This window comes from Capra hircus, chromosome 1, assembly GCF_001704415.2.
Source record: "Capra hircus breed San Clemente chromosome 1, ASM170441v1, whole genome shotgun sequence".
NCBI classification, from domain to species: Eukaryota; Metazoa; Chordata; class Mammalia; order Artiodactyla; family Bovidae; genus Capra; species Capra hircus.
The window spans coordinates 145,415,576-145,436,156 of record NC_030808.1 but is presented as its reverse complement, the minus strand read 5'-3'; the positions used below and the strand labels follow the sequence as shown (position 1 = coordinate 145,436,156).

General features: G+C 41.6%; 1 protein-coding gene across 8 annotated transcripts in view; it reads right to left on the bottom strand.

Annotated features, from left to right (window-relative positions):
- Positions 1–20,581, bottom strand: part of PCBP3 (poly(rC) binding protein 3) — a 237,492-nt gene that overhangs the window by 145,817 nt on the left and 71,094 nt on the right. For all 8 annotated transcript variants that reach the window (XM_018052257.1, XM_018052252.1, XM_018052282.1 and 5 more), the window contains exon 2: positions 4,255–4,291. The gene's annotated coding sequence lies outside the window, so the exon portion shown is untranslated. The remainder of the gene's footprint in view (positions 1–4,254; positions 4,292–20,581) is intronic.

Here is a 20,581-nt window from a genome sequence, read left to right as displayed (position 1 = left end):
AGGCTGATCCGGGTAGAAGGCTGCTTTTGTTGTGTGTGTGTGTGTGTGTGTGTGTGTGTGTGTGTGTGTGTGTGTATGTGTGTGAAACAGTATTTGCTGTACAACCCTTTATGTTTTATTTTTAACAAAATTACAAATGTACCTAGTTTCGAAAGGTAGAGCTCCACAGAGCTGTAGGTTGAGTGTTGCCTGCCGTCTCCCCACCTTGGCCCCATAGGTTCCTGCTCCTTTATCTTTTACCCTCTTGCTATTTCTCTCCCCAGTTCTTACGATCAGTTTGTATGGCTCTTCTTGACTCCAGGATCTTGTGTGTCATCCACTAGCTGCCTCCACCCCTCCCTCTCCCCTATCCCTCTAAGTGTTACACCTCCGTCCACCACCCAGCAGGGACCACAGCAGTTCACTCCTCCCACTGCACCTCCCTCCTGGACATGCGAGTCCTGGAGTAAAGGATGGCCTCCCATAATTTTCTGTGTACTTATTGTTGACTCACCTCCAGACTTGCCAGGGATCTGTGGCCATCCGACCCCTCAAATACAGCAGGGAACAGCCCGCCAGCTCCTTCAGGAGTCCCATCTTTCTGCTCCTCCATCCGAACGGCAGAGCCCTAAGGTGTCCCCTTACATACACACATACATATAGTCGCTAGCTGCTGCTGCTAAGTCGCTTCAGTCGAGTCCAACTCTGTGTGACCCCATAGACGGGAGCCCACCAGGCTCCCCTGTCCCTGGGATTCTCAAGGCAAGAACACTAGAGTGGGTTGCCATTTCCTTCTCCAATGCATGAAAGTGAAAAGTGAAAGTGAAGTCGCTCAGTCATGTCTGACTCTTAGCAACCCCATGGACTGTAGCCCACCAGGCTCCTCTGTCCATCAGATTCTCCAGGCAAGAATACTGGAGTGGGTTGCCATTTCCTTCTCCAGGGGATCTTCCCTACCCAGGGATCAAACCCAAGTCTCCTGCATTGCAGGCAGGTTCTTTACCTCTTTACCAACTGAGCTAGAGGAAAAGCCCTGCCTGCTCCCAAAAGCCCACCCCAGGTTCCCACTGTTCTAGGGGCCAACAGAGCAGGGACTGGGGTCACTGGCTCCATAACCCACTTAAGTGTGACCATACGTCCCGCTTAGGACCGTCTGTTCTGCATGCCCCTGGCCACTGCTTCACCCTCCAGCCTTCAGCCAGGGTGGGGAAGGGGTGTGTCCCGTCGTGGGAGGGGCTGAGTCTTAAACAGGCTTTCCACCGCCTTCTTACATCTGCTTTTCTTCCTGAGGCTGCAAGCTGATGACAGGAGAAAGCCGAAGAAGAAAGGTTGGAAGCACAATAAGGGCCACAGATGAAAGCAAACCTCGTAGGGGTCGGAGCGGGGTGAGGTCCTTGATTGGTCTTAGGGCCGTTTGGTCCCCGGCAGCAGCAGGACAGAGGATGACAAGGACTGGGTGTCTGTGTACAGGGCTGCCCCGTTAACCACAGGCTGAAGGAGGAGGGGTCACCAAGAAGGACATGGAGTGGGGGGAGGCCCTGATGGAGGAGTCCCGTGGCAGGGCTCTGTCTGCATTCACTGTTTGTGAGTTTTAAAGTTCTTTTCCATATTTTCCAACTGTGTAGTGAAGGTAGTCAATTTAATGCGGGGAGAGGGGCGCAGACGAGTTTGACAGCAAATAATCATTCTCAGTATCATGAAGAATAAAAGACTAGAGTGAATAAAACGTCACCAAACATTCGTGATCATGATTCCTTAATTCCTGTTAAGGAATTTTTGGAATTAAAAGGAATTTAAGAAATTCCTTTTGCCTGGAAAATCCCATGGACGGAGGAGCCTGGTAGGCTGCAGTCCATGGGGTCGCTACAGTCGGACATGACTGAGTGACTTCACTTTCACTTTTCACTTTCATGCATTGGAGAAGGAAATGGCAACCCACTCCAGTGTTCTTGCCTGGAGAATCCCAGGGACGGGGAAGCCTGGTGGGCTGCCGTCTATGGGGTCGCACAGAGTCGGACACGACTGAAGCGACTTAGCAGCAGCAGCCGTTCAATGGCAGTCTCCAGCCCGGCAGGGAGCCAAGTGCCTGTGGAACAAAGCGGGTCAGGGGCCCAGCGGGGTCTGAGCGCAAGCGCACGGAGATGGGGAAAGGCCCATCCGCAGCTGCTCCATGGCACCAAGTTCTCGGAAGACGTGCAAATGGAACACTGCATTCTTCCTGGACCACCGTCCCCTGGGAAACATCCGGGGCAGATGAGCTCCGTTCTGGCTCGTCAGCCCCCTGGATCCCACAGGAAGACGCAGGCGGCTTCACCAGAGATAGACGTACCTGTTCCAACTAGCTCAGAGCTCCTAACGGCTCCCTCCCTACCCGCAGAAGAGGGACAGGTGCCCTATGAAAAGCCTGCGCCTTGCCTTAGCCAAGCCTCAGGGGAGCCCCCAAATAAGCCACAGTCCCTGGAGCCACCGTCCTGCCGGGGTGCTGGCGTCCTCAGCGCCCACACTCAGCCCACGGGCTGTGCACACGCGGACAGGGAGGTGCCTGGCCAGCTCGCCCCACCCAAGCGTGCTGCTGTGTCCAGAACTGGTGGCCGGGTCTGAACCCACGTTTCCTGCATGCCGGGGTAGATATGTGGGCAACAGCAAAGTCCAGGGGAGAGAGGCCGGCCACACACAGGGTGCTGTTTATATGCCTGAGTTCCATAAGCCTTTCCTTGGAGATTTCTGTGAAAATTAGATCCAGATTTGCACAATTACAAAGTTGGTCCCATGCCAGCAGGGATCTGGATGTCCTCTAAGAACCAGGTATTATAACAGCTTTAGTCTGAAACAATTCAACACACAGAGGAAAAAAGACCACCCAGCTCCCTGCTCCCACGCTCAGCAGCACAGCTGTCAAGGACAGAGATGTGTCTGCCCCGCCCCCCTCCCTGGCCCTGCCCCTTCATGCTCCCTTAGGCCTGGAGCCCTTCCCCTTCCACCACCCACAGGGCCGGCTCTGACGCCTCCTCCAAGGCTCTGCTCAGATGCTTCTTCCCAGGGCTATACTGACCACCCATCAGTGCCTCCAGACCCCAGTTCTTTCTTCTCTGTTCATTCCCAGCAAGCGTCACCACCCGGCACGCTTCTTACTCGTATGTTTTATAGGCCCCACGAGAATGTAATAAGGAAGGCTGTGATTCCAGAAGCATGCCCAGCCCATCACAAGCATTCTGTCAATATTTGCTGAACAAATGCATCAAGGTCTTTGCTCAAGCAATCTGTAACCTAAGAACTTTTCTCCTCAAATATTGCTCATCTGGTTACCCACCAGCCCAAAGCCCCCGTGTGCACGAGCTCTCTGACTCCTTGCCCGTGTCTCTCACGTCTCCCAAGGGGGCTGCTGGCGACAGGCCCCGGAAGGTCACAGTGACCCTCTAGCGCTCTCTGATCCGGATCGGGTGAGCTCAGGACCACTCGGAGCTATGGTGAAGGTCACCGGAAAAGGCAGATAACAAGTTTGGAGCCCACATTCTGTCATCAAAGCAGCTCCCAGTTATCCTGCCATCGCTGGATACAAGTGGATGTGAGCTCATGAGGTCAAAGGCTTCACCTCAGAGCCCCATCTCACCACCGACAAGCACAGTGACCAGTGATGTTGCCTCCCAAGCCTTGGAAAGTGAACAGAAGGACAGCACCACCCCACAGGGCAGGGCAAGGGGCTCAGAGGAGCAGAACAGGCACAGAGCAGCCGCCAGCACGACCACAGCAGCCTTCCCAGCAAGGCCACTGAAAACTTTTAGAAAAATGAAGGCATCTTAAGGATATATCTGAAAGGAATCCTTTCAAGGTAGTTTTGCAAAACTGGAGTCACAGCCACAAAGAGGTGTCCTTGGGGCCTGGACGTGACACCACGACAGCCACAGTGCACACTGGTCACTGCTGGAACCTGGGACGAAGGCGCTGTCTGCTTGGCCCAGGCTAACAACTGGTTCTCAGGCCCCTGCTGGACAGTGTAGTCAGGGTGACTCTGAAGAAGGTTTTTAGGAAAGGAGGAAACTACCTCTTTTTACATACTGGTTCTCCAGAAACCAGAGGGAAATGAAACACCGCTGACAGGGCACTGTGCCTGACCTGTGATGGGGCCCTCGTGTGACTTGAGGCCAGGCCACAAGGAGAGTCAGCAAGACACATGGCTTCATATGTAAGCAAGACTTCACAACTCAACTGATGTGGAAAGAATCACTCAGTTTAAAGACATACCTCTCCAAAGGCATCACAAGAAGCGCTACTTACATGGAACCATGTGAGGAGCTTCCCTCTGTAGGCAGCCCTGTAAACAGGTTAAAAAAATTATTATAACTGGAAATCATGGTAGAAAATAACCCAAAGACTGTTCCATCATCTTAGATATCAAATTTTATCAAACTAAATAAATGTTTTAAAAGAAGGTAGCTATGAGTCAGTTATTTAGAAGGCCAAAGATAGTCTCCAGGAAAAAGAATTCCGTGAAAGATGGTTGGATTCTAAACTGAGTCTGGAACTTGAAAGATACCAGTAACCACTCAGAGCGTGGTCTCCCCTGAACCCTAGCCCACAGTCCTAACCCTGGTGGAAGTCTGGGTGGCACTGACTCCTACAGCCCTTGCGGTCTGTGGTGAGCAGCAAGGAGAAGAGCACAGTGAGGTGTAGACAGGACCCCCGACAGCAACCCCCACCCACATGGTTTCAGCTCCAAGTTGAAGAACGCTGTGCCTTGGAGCAGGACCTTGGAGCCCAGCCTGTGCAGACTCCCCGGCAGGTAAACAGCTCTGCCCGGGCCTCTCTAGGAGCCCTAGGACATTGATCCAGGGAGGACTGAAGGCCAGGGGAACTCAGGAGACATCCACTTCTGGCATGACAGAGAGGAGGAACCAGGTGGACTCTCCAGCCTCAAACAATGAAGAAACAGAAGACATGAGACAAAGGTGCTCAGCGGTGGGACAACAGGCAGCACAGAACAAGGAGCCTGAGGGGGAAACACATGGGAGGCGTGCTGGCTGCGCAGATGACAGTAGGGAAGGTTTCAAGGCCACGGCGCCAGAAGGGGGACCCAGGCAGAGTCAGGGGAGTCTTGAGGTGAGGAAACAGCTGAGGCGCAAGGAGGCGACCGCAGCGAGAACCAGCAGGGTGGAAGACCAGAAAGGAGAGAGCTAAGACGTGCGCTGGAGACCAGTGGGGGTGCACCTGACTTTTCGCCAGGACACTAGTCAACCCGTGTGACTGAGGCCAGGGAACGTGTGACAGCAAGAAGCAGGACAAAGTGTTGCCATCACTGGCGCAGCCTCAGGAGTGGACCTCACTCCCACCAACTGGACCAGGGAACCTACGACACAGGGACCACAGGGCCGGGCACTTGGGAGAGCACAGACAACTAGGTGCTGCCTGCTGCTGCTGCTAAGTCGCTTCAGTCGTGTCTGTGCGATCCCATAGATGGGGGCTAAACTTTCCAAGCAAAGAGTCCATTTCAAGAGGAAAATCTAAAGTAATTAAAAGAATGCATAACCCAACAATATACAATCATGATGTCTTTTGTTCATTTAAAAAATACCAGGGATGCAAAGAAGCATGAGAATATATCTCCTATGGAGGATAGTTGATCAATAAGAAAAGGAACCAGAAATTACCCAGGAAATAATTAGCACATGCAGTCCCTAAAACAGCTACTACAAACACATTGTACATGTTCAAGAAGATAGAGGAAAGCATAGCGTGTAGGAGAGACATGAAAAGCATTTTTTAAAAGACCCAAATTAAACACATAGAGATGAAAAATACGTCTGAAATGAAAAATACACTAGATGGCATTAACATCACATTAGACACTAGGAAAGGAAAGATTAGTCAGTGAGCAGACAAAACAATCTGTGAAGACAGAAATGATCTAAAATGAAACACAGGGGAAGATTCCCTCTTCCCTAAAAACACAGAAATATTTGTGTAATTGAACACTTGGGACGGGGGTGGAGAACAGGATGGAACAAAATGTATTTAAAGATATAATGACTTTTTTTCAAAAATTGATGAAAATTATGAATCCATAAATTCAAGGTCAACAATCCCCAAGCAGAAGACAACATGAAGGGAATAAAATCAAGGTTCAAGGTATATTGTAATTGACTTACCCAAAGAGAAAATCTTCAAAGTAACCAGAGGAAAAAAAAAACGTATGTTCAGAGGAACACAGACATGGTGGACAAGGACTTCCCAGAAACAATGCAAGCCAGAAGCCAATGAAATAACATCTCAAAGTAATGAAGGAAAAAGCTACCAACTTGAAAAACTATAAACAATGAAAATAACTTTCAAATATAAAAGCAAAAGGAAGATTTTTTTTCCCAATAAACAAAAGCTAAAATAATTCATCACCAACACTTCTGGACTACAAGTAATATTAAAGTAAGTCCATCATACAAAAGAAAAATTATATCAGAAGAAAATCTAGATCTATAAAAAGAAATGCAAAGCACTGGGAACAAAATTCATGAATAAATATAAGAGGCTTTCTTCTTAATTTATAAGATTGTTTTAAAAGATAATGGATTATATAAAGCAAAAATAATGACAATGTATTGTGTGGTTTAGAGCAGTGTAGAAGTAAAAGTATCATGACACAGTAACATAAAGGTCAGGAGAAGTGAGAAGGAAGTACATAGCTGTTGGGTTTTATACTACAAGTGAACTAGTGTATTATTTGAAGACAGACAGTGATAAGTTAAGGATATACACAATGAACCCCCAAGAAACTGATAAAAATGAAGTAGTGATATAGCTAATAAGCTAGTAAAGATGATACAATTCATAATAAATAGTACTTGACACAAAATGAGTCAAAAAAAAAGAGGACAAGAGGACCTAATGGTACATGGGACCAATAGAAAACCAATGGCAAAATTATAAATTTAAGTTCAATCATATCAATAGTCATATAAAGTATGTGCTAAGTCATTTCAGCCATGTCCAATTCTTTGTGACCCTATGGACTATAGCCCACCAGGCTCCTCTGTCAATGGGATTCTCCTGGCAAGAATACTGGAGTGGGTTGCCGTGACCTCCTCCAGGGATCTTCCTGACCCAAGGATCGAACCTGCATCTCTTATATCTCCTGCACTGGCAGGCGGGTTCCTTACCACTAGCGCTACCTGGGAAGGCCCTTGTTATGTATAAATGGTCTAAAACAACCTAGTTAAAATACAGAAATTATTAAGATTGGATTAAAAAAAACAGGACCTCACTACAATATTTATAAGAAACCCACTTTAAAAATAAATATACAAATAGATTAAAATAAAAGGGATGGAAAAAGATGTACGGCTCTAATCCTAATCAAAAGGAAGTTGGAATGGCTATATCAACATCAGAAAAATGAGGTTTCAGTGCAAAGAATATTGTCAGAAGTGAAAAAAAAGGCATTACATAATAATAAAGGGATCAAAACAACTAGACAGAAGATTAGTAAGAGATATAGGAACAACAACACTATCAAACAACACTATCGCCCAACATCACATAACTGGCATTTATAGAGCACTCTATGCAATAACAAACCAGTATACATCCAAGTGTTGGGGAGGACCTAGAGAAACAACCACCTTCATATATCACTGGTGAGAATGTAAAATTGTGCAGCCTATATGGAAAACAGTTTACCAGTTCCTCAAAAAGTAAAACACAGAATTATCATATGACTTGGCCATTCTATTCTTAGGTATATATCCAAAAGAACTAAAAGAGAGAATCAAACAGACGCTTGTTCAAAGCATCATTATTCACAATAGTCAAAATGTCCATCAACACATGAATAAACTAATATTAATATGTCCAAACAATGGAATATTCTGTGGCCATAAAAAGCAGTGAAGTGCTGATACATGCTACAACTCAGATGAACTTTGAAAACATTATGCTCAATCACAGACGTCACATACTGTATAATTCCATTTATAGGAAATACAATAGGTATTGTATTGAATAGGTAAATCCATAGAGATAGAAAGAGAATTAGCAGTTTCCAGGTTATGGGGAACAAGGAATATGGAGAGTAATTACTTAATGGGGATGTGATATTCCTCTGGGGTGGTGAAAAAGTCTGACTTTGAAAAGTCTAAGATTGGGTGGTGGCTGCTCGACACTGCTGAATTCACTGAACTGCACACTTTCTAATGATCAATTATGCATGACACGAATTTCACTTCAGTGAAAAGAAAATAAATAAAATAAGGGAATGTGAGAAATTATTGCATGCCAATACATTTAACAGCTTAAATGGAATTCTTAGAAAAATAAAGCTATCAAAACTCACTCAAGAAAAATCAGATAACTCTATAAGTATTCCAGGTAAAAATCTTCCTACCAATAAAAGAACCAATCCAGATGGCTTCAATGGAAGAAATACTCAAGGAAGAAATAATAGAAGTTTCTTACTAACTTGTCCTGAAGATGGAAGGTAAGGAACCACTAGACAAATCCTTCTGTTAGGCAAGAGTTAACTTGATACCAAAATCAAAAAAAAAAAGACACTATGAGTAAACCAGTATTCCTCGTATATATAGATGCAAAACTCTTACATTTAACATATGTAATCATACAATATAAAAAATATATCATAAGAAAGTGGATTTCTTCTAGAAAAGCAACTGATTCTATACCAAAAAAAAAAAAAAAACCCACAAAAACACAAAAAAAACAATGTACAGGCAACCTCATTTTATTGCACTTCATTTTACTGTGCTTCAGATATTGGTTTGGCTCTGTTTTTTCTTAACTAATTGAAAGCTTGTGCAACCCTGCATCGAGTAAGCCTATCAGCGGCATTTTTTCTGGCAGTGTTTGCTCACTTCGTGTATCGGTGTTGCATTCTGGTAACTCAGGCAAGATTTCAAACCCTCCACCAGGACAAAGGTAACCACTTGCTAAAGGCTCAGATGATGATTAGCATTTTTGAGCAATAAAATATTTTCAAATTAAGGTGCACACTGTTTTCTAGACATGATGCTATTGCACACATAATAGACTAGAGCACAGTGTAAACATTCAGCAAGCTGAAGCTCCAGTATTTTGGTCATCTGATGCGAACAGCTCACTCATTGGAAAAGTCCCTGATGCTGGGAAAGATTGAGGGCAGAAGGAGAAGGGGACATCAGAGGATGAGATGGCTGGATGGCATCACTGATGCAATGGACATGAACTTGGGCAAACTTCGGGAGATGGTGAGAGACAGGGAGGCCTGGCATGCTGCAGTCCATGGGGTCACAAAGAGGCAGACATGACTAGGCAACTGAACAACAACAACATACTGTAAACATAACATATATACACAGGGAAACAAAAAAATTCATGCAACTCTTTATTTCAATATTTACTTTATTGCTCTGGTCTGAAATCAAACTCACAGTATCTCAGAGGTATGCCTGAAATTGTTTATGGACCATATAAACAGAAAAAAAGAAAAACTATACATGACTTCAAAGATGCAGACAGAAAAAGCATTTGACAAAATTCAATACCACTCATGAAAAAAAATCCTCAGCAAATTTGGAATAAGAGCACTTTATGAACCTGATAAAGGACCTCCAATAAAAACCTACACATAACATCACACATATGGGTAAAAGACTGAACTCTTTCCTCTAAGATCAAGGACAAAGCAAGTATGTCCCCTCTCAACACTTCTATCCCACAGGATGTCAACTGCACCAAACTCATCTATCAATTCAACGTGATTTCAATCAAAGTGAAAGCAGGCTAAACCGGCAGATAAGGTCATCTGGTATTCCCATCTCTTAAAGCAGTTTGTTGTGATCCACACAGTCAAAGGCTTTAGTGTAGTCAATGAAGCAGAAGTAGATGTTTTTCTGGAATTCCCTTGCTTTCTCTATGATCAAACAATTTGATCTCTGGGTCCTCTACTTTTTCTAAATCCAGTTTGTACATCTGGAAGTTCTCAGTTCATGTACTGTTGAAGCCTCACTTGGTGAATTTTGAGCATTACTTTGCTAGCGTGTGAGATGAGTGCAATTGTGTGGCAGTTTGAACATTCTTTGGCATTGCCCTTCTTTGGGACTGGAATGAAAACTGACCTTTTCCAGTCCTATGGATATAAAATTAATTCAAAATATATCATAGACTTAGATATAATAGCCACAATATAAAGCTAAGAAAAGCCAAAGGAAAGAATAAGAGAAATAAGAATAAAAACAGATCTCCAGTTTTACAAAGAATTCATGAGTATGATACAAAAAACATGTTGTCTTTTATAAAAAGAAAAAAACTGATCAGTGGGATGTCATGGAAATGTCAAACCTTTGATTTTCAAAATACACATAAAAATGAGAAGTCAAGCTACAAACTAGGAGAAAATATTTGCAAAACATGTACTCCATTAGGGACTGTACCCAGAACATACAAAGAACTCTCAAACTCAATAAGAAAACAACCTAATTTTTTAAATGGGCAAAATATTTGATCTATTCCTTCACCAGAGAAAGTATGTGGATGGCAAATAAGGAGACAGAAAGATGGGCTGGTGAGAAAAGAGGAAAGCACACCAGCCAGACCAGCCAGAACGCAGCATGGGGGCAGAGCATGCATGCAGGTCACATGGAGACACTCTTCCAAATCCCGAATGCCAAAGTGAAAGAAGTGGAACAGAGACCAGCCTCCCAGAGGGAGACAGTGCACCAGGGACAGGCAGCCCAGCGTGGACAAGGGGCTCCCAGCAGCTTGTGAAACACAGGACGGGGAAGCACGGGGCCCTGTGGGGGTGCGTAGGGTGGGCACACAGCAGGGGCCTGGGTCAAGAGCACTGCATTCAGGCAGCTCTGGCCACACATTCCCCCCGAGGAGGACTACACTGCCCCAAGTGAGCCCACCCGGTCTATAGCCACAAAGACTTTCTCCACTGATGATGACTCTGGTAATGCTGGTGGTTTCACAGTGGGACGCTCTTGGAACTGCAGATCCTAGGAATCTGTTCATGGTTCCCATTTTTGCTAAATGGGAACTCACACCAAGAGAGATCTCAATAAAGGAAGAAGAGCAAATGCACTGCTTTTGCCCAAAACTAAATCGGCCGTAGCAAAGATATGACTTCTAGTGGACTGAATTCTCCCAGTTTGGGGGATGGAGTGTCTCCTTAACTCACCCCCTCCAACAGAGCACATTCAGAACTCTGCAGTGCCAACATGAAGACAGGGTAACTAGAGTTTAAAAGAGCTTCTAGGGGGAGGACGGGCAAGGATGACTCAGCGCCATTTCTATCATAGAATCCACCAGTGCAATTACTGTGTCCAAGTAATTACACTCCTGGTGATGGTCTCAGCAGAAAAGAGAAGGAGGCGGCAGGGGGGTGAACTTCTTTACTCCTCCACCTCGAAAAATAGCATCTCGAGGCCAATGCATGCTGGTGACATGATCACCAAGGAACCAGAAGCCAAGACCCCAAAAGGCCCTCACCTGACCTCTAGCCCAGCATTGTCCTGCATGCCATGCCAGGCACACTCCCTTGCCTGGGAGAGCATGTTTTCACCTTGTCCACATACCCTTGATTGCAAATTTCCTCTGCTTAGAAGGTCAGTGTTATGCTCACAGCACCCATGCAGGTCCCGAGATAATTTTTGTTTTATTTTTCTATTTACGATAGATCACACTCAATGTATGTAAATATAGATGTGCACAACCACATTTCAGTCTTTTTAAGTTATCTTGATGGACTTCACTCACTACCAACAAGCAAGAATTTATAAAAGGATTTTGTTTCACTCTCAGCACATGGACTTATTAAATTAAATTTTAAACTGCAATTTTTACTATCTCATTTTTTTGAGTGGGTCACTCTCACTACCAGAGTCAGACCCAAGAAACCTGCTTGGCCTCTCACCAAGGTATTGAAGTTGCCTAAAACACATCCACTAGACTTTCTAGACAACTCCCCAGATATAAGCACTTCAATCAGTGGTAGAAAGTTCGTTCTGCAGGCCCCTACCCTGGACCTCCCAGGAGAGCATGTGCCAGGCAACAGCAAGTCCTGGTGGGGACAGAAGCCGTATGCTCCGCCCTGCTCTTTATAACAGTGACTGCAGATCCTTGCAGGACACATGCTTGCTCTCTGTGTAGAAAACTTAGGAAGTGCAGAAAAGCACAAGAAATACATTGGGTTGGCCAAAAGGTTCGTTCAGGTTTTTCCATAACATCCTGAATGAACATTTGGCCAACCCAACATTTAAAAGCATCTCCAATTTCCAAACATAAGCAATGACAGCAGTAGAGGGTATTTTCTTCTGGTAGTTTCTCACTGTAACATTCATGTATTTTTAAATGAGGCAGAATATATATGCTTTCAGAACAATATAATACATGTGTCTGTAATAGTTGCAGAAAATGTTCACAACAGCTTGTTTTAGCTTTTAAACTGTTTATTGAGGGGCTTCCTAGTGGCTCGGCAATAAGAATCCTCTTGTTAGTGCAGGAGACGTGGGTTCAATCCCTGCATCTGGAAGATTCCCTGGAGAAGGAAATGGCAACTCACTCCAGCAGTCTTGCCTGTGAAATCCCATGGACATAGGATCCTGGCACACTGCAGTTCATGGGGTCACAAAAGAGTTGGACATGACTGAGTGACTAAACAACAGCTGTTTATTGAAATTCAAAGAAATATGTCTATGAAAATCAAACATCTATTATTTGAAATTACTTGTGCTGCTTTTATGCCTAGAACAATGCTTCTGTATATCAAAGGTCAGGCTAATTTTCACATAATTCTTCTCTAATTTAAAAAAAAAAAAAAGGACTTCCCTGGTGGTCCAATGTCCCCAGTGCAGGGGATATGGGTTGGATCCCTGGCTGGGGAACTAAGATCCCATATGCCATGGGGAAACAGCCTCATGCCACAACTAGAGAGCCTGCACACTGCAATGAAGACCTAGCACAGCCAAAAACAAAAGGATTATATATATACAGTTTCTCCTATGAGTATAAAAGCAATGTATGTTCACTTCAGAAAATTCAGAAATGTATGAAAACAGGTTTTAGCAATGATCCCAGTTCTCAGAAACAGACAATATAACCCTTTGGTTGTACCTCCTTGAGGCCTTTAAAATACGCACACACACACACATACACCTTTATTTTTTGTCAAATATTTTGTTTTAACCTGTGTTTTGACTTCATATTCTGGGCTCATTTTTCCATGTTATGAATCATTCCTATAAACACTAATTGCTGCCTAATAGTCCATTGTGTGTATAAGTCCAATAACTGATTTACTAAATCATCTATTATTGGGCATTTGGGGTGCTTCCAATTTGTTATTTATGTAAATTAATGATGTAATAAACATCCTCTGTACATAAATGTAATGCTTATCTGACTGTTGAAGATAAGTTCTTAAGAGTAGAATTTTAAGACAAGTGCCTGATGTTTTTAAAGCTTGTGATACACAAGGACAAAGAGCTCTCCAGAAACTTGTCTCCCTTCAGTCACTCTCTGAGACACAAAACAGTGATGTCCCAGAGTCTGGTCTCTGTGATTCCTTGCCTTCTCAACATATATGCCAGCAAGAGGGTCAGAGGATGAGGTGCATGCATTTGTTCACTAATACGGAGGCCTGGCACCTTTTCATGGTTGTTGGTATCTGCGCTCCTTTTGTAAACCACCTGCTCAATAATCACCAGCAAAGCAACTAGATGAGAGTTGATGAAATTCGTGAGGATTATAAAAAGGACACATACTAATTTATGGCCAAAGATTCAACAAGTTTAAGTAAATCTACTGTAGAAAATATGAAAATCATGTTTTTAATATTAGAATTAAACATTTTTAATAACCTAGTAATAACTGAATTGAACTGGGATGGAATAAATGTGAACTGAGGGCTACCACAAACACCCATGTGTGGCTCCAGAGTCAAGATTTTAGCTTCTAACACTACTTTCCACAAAAGGAAAAAGCATCCTTTGCTGTTTCTTTTTGTTTCTATGACTGAGCCAGGAGGTAGCATAGAGCCTGAAATTGACAAGTGACTCAAGGAAAAAAAATACAAAATCTGAATAGAGATAGACATAGATGATATAGTATATAGAAATATATCTATCTCATCTATAGAGATAGATATAGATAATAACTATCTTTGAATAAAGACAGATATAGATGATATACTATACTATACTATAGATATACTATACTACATACTATAGTGTATACTATATACTATATCATCTCTATCTATATATATAGATGATATACAGACATTTCAGTGGAAGAATCTAGAAGACAGACATTTTTAGCAATACAAATTTACCCCAAGAAGCAAGAAAAATCTGAAATAAACAACCTAATCTTATACCTAAAGGAAGCAGAAAAAGAATACATATAATTCAAAGCTATTAGAAGGAAAGAAATAATAAAGCTTGGGGCAGACATAAATGAAGTAGAGACTAAAAAAAAAAAAAACAGAAAAGATGAAGGATAAATGAAACTAAGAGCTGGTGCTTTGAAAAGGTAAACATAACTGATAAACCTTTAGACAGACTCATCAAGGAAAAAAAAAGAGAAAAGCCCAAACATGTAAGATCAGAAATGAAACTAGAGAAGTTACATATAACTAACACCACCGAAATAAAAAAGATCACAAGAGACTGCTATGGTAAACTAAGTGCCAATAAAATGGAAAACCTAGAAGAAATGGACAAATTCCTAGAAATGTATGATCTCCCAAGGCTGAACCAAGAAGAAATAAAAAGTATGAACAGATCAATTACCAGTAATGAAATTGAATCAGTAATTTAGAAACTCTCAACAAAAAAAGTCTCGGCTAGTCAGCTTCACAGGTGAGTTTACCAAACATTTAGAGAAGAGTTAACACCTATCCTTCTCAATTGATTCCAAAAAAACTGCAAAGGGAGGAACACTTCCAAACTCATTCAGTGAGGCCATTATCACCCTGACACCAAAACCAGAAAAAGATATCACCAAAAAAAGAAAATCACAGGCCAATATCACTGATGAATACAGATAAAAAATCCTCAACAAAATACTAGCAAACCAAATTCAACAATGCATTAAATGGATCATACACCAAGATCAAGTGGTTTGATACACCCCAGGGATAGACGGGTTAATATCCACAGCCAATTAACGTGATACAACACATTACTAAATTGAAGAATAAGAATCACATGATCATCTCAATAGATGCAGGAAAAGCTTTTGACAGATCTCAATATCCAATTATGATAAAAGCTCTCTACAAAGTAGAGAGGGGACACCTCAAAACAATAAAAGTCCTATATGACAAACCCACAACTAACATCATATTCAACAATGAAAAGCTAAAAACATTTCCTCTAAGATTAGGAACAAGACAAGATTCCCATTCTCACCACTTTTATTCAACATAGCATTGGAAGTCGTAGCCACAGTCAGACAAGAAAAAGAAATCAAAGGAATCTGAATTGGAACGCTGAGTGCCGAAGAACTGATGCTTTTGAACTGTGCTTTGGCATTAGTTTGAACATAGTTTGTACATGCTTTGGCATTGCCCTTCTTTGGGATTAGAATAAAAAGTGACCTTTTCCAATCCTGTGGCCACTGCTGAGTTTTCCAAATTTGCTCACATATTGAGTGCAGCACTTTCACAGCATCATCTTTTAGGATTTGAAATAGTGCAGTTGGAATTCCATCACTTCCACTAGGTTTGTTGGTAGTGATGCTTCCTAAGGCCCACCTGACTTTGCATTCCAGGATGTCTGGCTCTAGGTGAGTGAACACACCATTGTGGTTATCTGGATCATGAAGATCTTTTTGGTATAGTTCTTCTGTGCATTCTTGCCACCTCTTCTTAATATCTTCTGCTTCTGTTAGGTCCAGACCATTTCTGTCCTTTATCGAGCCCATCTTTGCATGAAATGTTCCCTTGGTATCTCTAATTTTCTTGAAGAGATCTCTAGTCTTTCCCATTCTATTGTTTTCCTCTATTTCTTTGCACTGATCACTGAGGAAGGCTTTCTTATCTCTTCTTGCTATTCTTTGGATGTCAAGTTAGTATATCTTTCCTTTTCTCTTTTGACTTTTGCTTGTCTTCTTTTCTCACCTATTTTTAAGCCCTCCTCAGACAACCATTTTCCCTTTTTGCATTTATTTTTCTTGTGGATGGTCTTGATGGTCCTGTGCAATGTCACAAACCGCCATCCACAGTTCTTCAGGCACTCTATCAGATCTCATCCCTTGAATCTATTTGTCGTTCATTATACAATCATAAGGGATTTGATTTAGGTCAGAATGGTCTAGTGATTTTCCCTACTTTCTTCAATTTAAGTCTGAATTTGGCAATAAGGAGTTCATGATCTGAGCCACAGTCAGCTCCTGGTCTTGTTTTTACTGACTGTATAGAGCTTCTCCATCTTTGACTGCAAAGACTATAATCAATTTGACAGCAATAACCAGCAATATAATCAACCTGACCAACCTAGACAGCATATTAAAAAGCAGAGACAATACTTTACTGACAAAGGTCCATATAGTCAAACGATGGTTTTTCCAATAGTCATGTATGGATGTGAGAGTTGGACTGTAAAGAAAGCTGAGCACCAAAGATTTGATGCTTTTGAACTGTGGTGCTGGAGAAGACTCTCGAGAGCCTCTTGGACAGAAAAGAGATCAAACCAGTCAATCATAAAGGCAATCAGTCCTGAATATTCATTGGAAGGACTGATGTTGAAGCTGAAGCTTCAATACTTTGGCCACCTGATGTGAAGAGCTGACTCATTGAAAAAGACCCTAATGCTGGGAAAGTTTGAAGGCAGGAGGATAAGGGGATGACAGAGGATGAGATGGTTGGAAGGCATCACTGACTCAACAGACATGAATCTGAGCAAGCTCAGAGCTGATAATGGACAGGGAGGCCTGGCATGCTGCAGCACATGGGGTTGCAAAGAGTTGGACACAACTGAGCAACTGAACTGAACTGAACCATATGATTCAACAATTCCACTTCTGGGCACTATCTAAAGAAAACAAAACCACTAATTAGAAAAGATATATGCATTCCGTGTTCACTACAGTATTATTTACAATGGACAAGATATGGAAGAAGCCTAAGTATACACCAATAGATGAATGGATAAAGAAGATATCATATATAAATACAAAGGAAGGGACTTCCCTGGTGGTCCAGTGGCTAAGACTCAATGTTCCCAATGCAGGGATCCAGGTTCAATCCCTGGTTGGGGAATTAGACCCCACATGCCACAATTAAAGATTCTACATGTCCTATTGAAGACTGAAGATCCTATGTGCTGCAACTAAGACCTGACACAGCCAAATAAATAAAAATAAATATATTTTTGAAAATAACATATATTTTAAAAATAAATAAATGGAATATTATTTGTGACAGCACTGACAGGACCTGGAGAGAATTAAGTAAAAAACATCAGACATAAAAAGACAAATATAGTATGATTTCATTTATATGTAGAATCTCAAAAAACAAAATGATTAAACATATAGAAACAAAATCATAGATATAGAGGACAAATGGGTGGTTGCCAGAAGGGAGGAAGGAAAGGGAAGAAGAGAAACAGGTGAGAAAGATTAAGCAGAACAAACTTCCAGTTGCAAAATCAATGAATCACAGATGCAAAATGTACAGTGTGCAGAGAATAGTCAATACTTATGTATATATTTGTATGGTAACATATCATAACTAGACTTACGGTGATCATTTTGAAATATACAGAAATATAGAATCACTGTGTTGTGTCACAGAAACTAACATGGTACTGGAGGACAATTATATTTCAAAAACAAACAAAAGCAGAGAAAAAGAAATCAGATTTGTGATTACCAGAGGCAGGGGTTTGGGAGGGAGAGCTGTATGATGGGAGTCAAAAGACATGAACTTCGAATTATGAGATAAATAAGTACGAGAGGTACAATGTACAACATAACACTGATGTAGGTTATATGTGAAAGTTGTTAAAAGATTAAATCCTAAAAGTTTTAATCACAAGGAAAACAATTTTTTTTTCAATTTTGTATCTATATGACATGATGGATGCTCACTAAACATACTGTGATAATCATTTCATGATTAAGTCAAATCATTATGCTAGATACCTTAACTTGCACAGAGCTGTATATAAATTTTGTCCAAATAAAACTGGAAGAAAAATAACCCCAAAAATGTAATAAAATAAAAAATACAAAAATTGCAAATCACACACAAAAAAATAAAAATAAATTGGACTTGATCAAAACTGAAAAGTGTTGTGCCTCAAAGGAAACTGTAAATAAAGAAAGGGAGAATACAAGCTACAAAATGGGAGAAAACTTCTATAAATCTGATAGGTATCCAGAATATATAAAGAATTACAATTCAGCAACAAAAAAGACAACTCAATTAAACAACGGGCAAAACATTTGAATATACTTTTCCCCAGAGAATCTATATAAATGGCCAGTAAGCAAGTGAGAAGATTTGAAACATCATTAGTCATTAGGTGTATATATGTGCTCAGTCACTCAGTCATTTCTGACTCTTTGTGACCCCATGGACTGTAATCCACCAGGCTCCTCTGTCCATGGGATGTTTTCAGGCAAGAGTACTGGAGTGGGGTACCATTGCCTTCTTCATCATTAGTCATTAGGGTGTATATATGTGCTCAGTCACTCAGTCATTTCTGACTCTTTGTGACCCCATGGACTGTAACCCACCAGGCTCCTCTGTCCATGGGATGTTTTCAAGCAAGAATACTGGAGTAGGTTGCTGTTTTCCTCCTTCAGAGGATCTTCCTGACCCAGGGACTGGACCTGTGTCTTCTGTGTCTCCTGCATTGCAGGCAGATTCTCTTACTGCTGAGCCATCAGGGAAACCATAGTCATCAGGCTAATGAAAATCAAAACTCACAATGACAGACTATGTCACACCCACCAGAATGGCTATAATCAAAAAGACTGACAATAACAAGTGTTAGTGAGGATATTCAGAAATTAGAACCCTCATATAATATTGGTGGGAAATATTTTTCCTGCCATTTTGGAAAACACTCTGGCAGTCTGTCAAAAAGTTAAATATATTATTGCCCCGTGACTCAGCAATTTCACTCCTATATACTTAAGAGAATGAAAAATACACATTCATACAAAAACCTGTACATCAAGTTCATAACAGCATTAATCACAATAGCTAAAAAACAGAAACAACCCAACGATCCATTAAAAGATGAAAGGATAAACAAAATGCTATGTTCGTAGGATGGAATATAATTCAGCCATAAAAAGGAATAAAGTACTAATACATGCTACAACATAGGCGAAACTTGAAAACATTATGTTAAGTGAAGAAGTCCACGTACCACATTCTATATGATTCCAGTTATACAAAATGTCCAGAATGGGTAAATCCACAGAGATAGAGAGTAGATTAATGGTGGGAAGGGACTGGAGAAGGGGAGAATGGGAGGTGACTGCCAATGGGTATGAGCTATCTTTCTGGGTTGCAGAAAATGTTCTGGAATTAGATGGTGATAGCTCTGTAAATATGCCAAAAATCGCTCAATGATAAACTCTAATCAGGCAAATTTTACAGCATGTGAAATTTATATCTCAAATCAAAAAATAAACATAGTAGATATCTACGTACTTACAATGAAGAATAAAGAGTTGTCAACATTTTGCTTTATTTGCTTCAGATCTCTATTTAAAATGCTTTCAGATGCCACTGAAGCCCTACACCCTACTGATAACCTCTCCTTCTCTGTAGGAAAATAATGACATAATCTAAACACATCACTCACATTCAGGTGTTTATACCTCTACTGGCTGTGTAAATATGCAAAAGCAAAGACACCATACAGCACCCATACTTTCATAACTTGATTTTTCACAGTTAGCATTGTACTGAGATTTATGCATCTTGATATGCAGAGATCTAATTCATTCTTTTTAACACAGAAAAATTTTTGACAGTGTGAAGAAAACAATGTTTGGATCCACTTATTGAGGATAGTTGGGTAGTTTCCAGGGTCTTGTTACTATAAACACTGTAGGACCATGTCCTCAAGTACTCATGGGACCTTCTAGAACAAATGCTGAAAATGGCATTGGTGGGTCCTACCAGGTGCACATTGCCAACTTCACTGATGTAACCAAATCAGCCTCCAAAGTGGTTATACCAACCTGTACTCTTAACAGCAGGGGGTAAGAGTTCCCATTTACCCACACCTCACCGATACTTATTAACTGGCATCACGCTTATCAGTCTGAGGAGCAGAAGTGGTCTCTCACTGTTTTCCTTCACATTTCATAGATTAATTGAAAAATCATACAATTTTCATGCATTTATAACCTTTATGATTTCCTCATTTGGGATTTTTTCTATAGCCTTTATCCACTGTAAGCTTATTCTTTCTAGATCTTTGATGTCAATCCTTTTCAAGTTATATGACTTTAAAATGTATCTGCCTGTCTGTAGTCTGTCTTTTAATTCTATAAATATCTTCCGCCACACAGATGACTTTTCTACTTCATATAGACAAATAAACCAGTCTTTTTCCTTACAGTTGGTGCTTGGTTTAAGAAATTCATC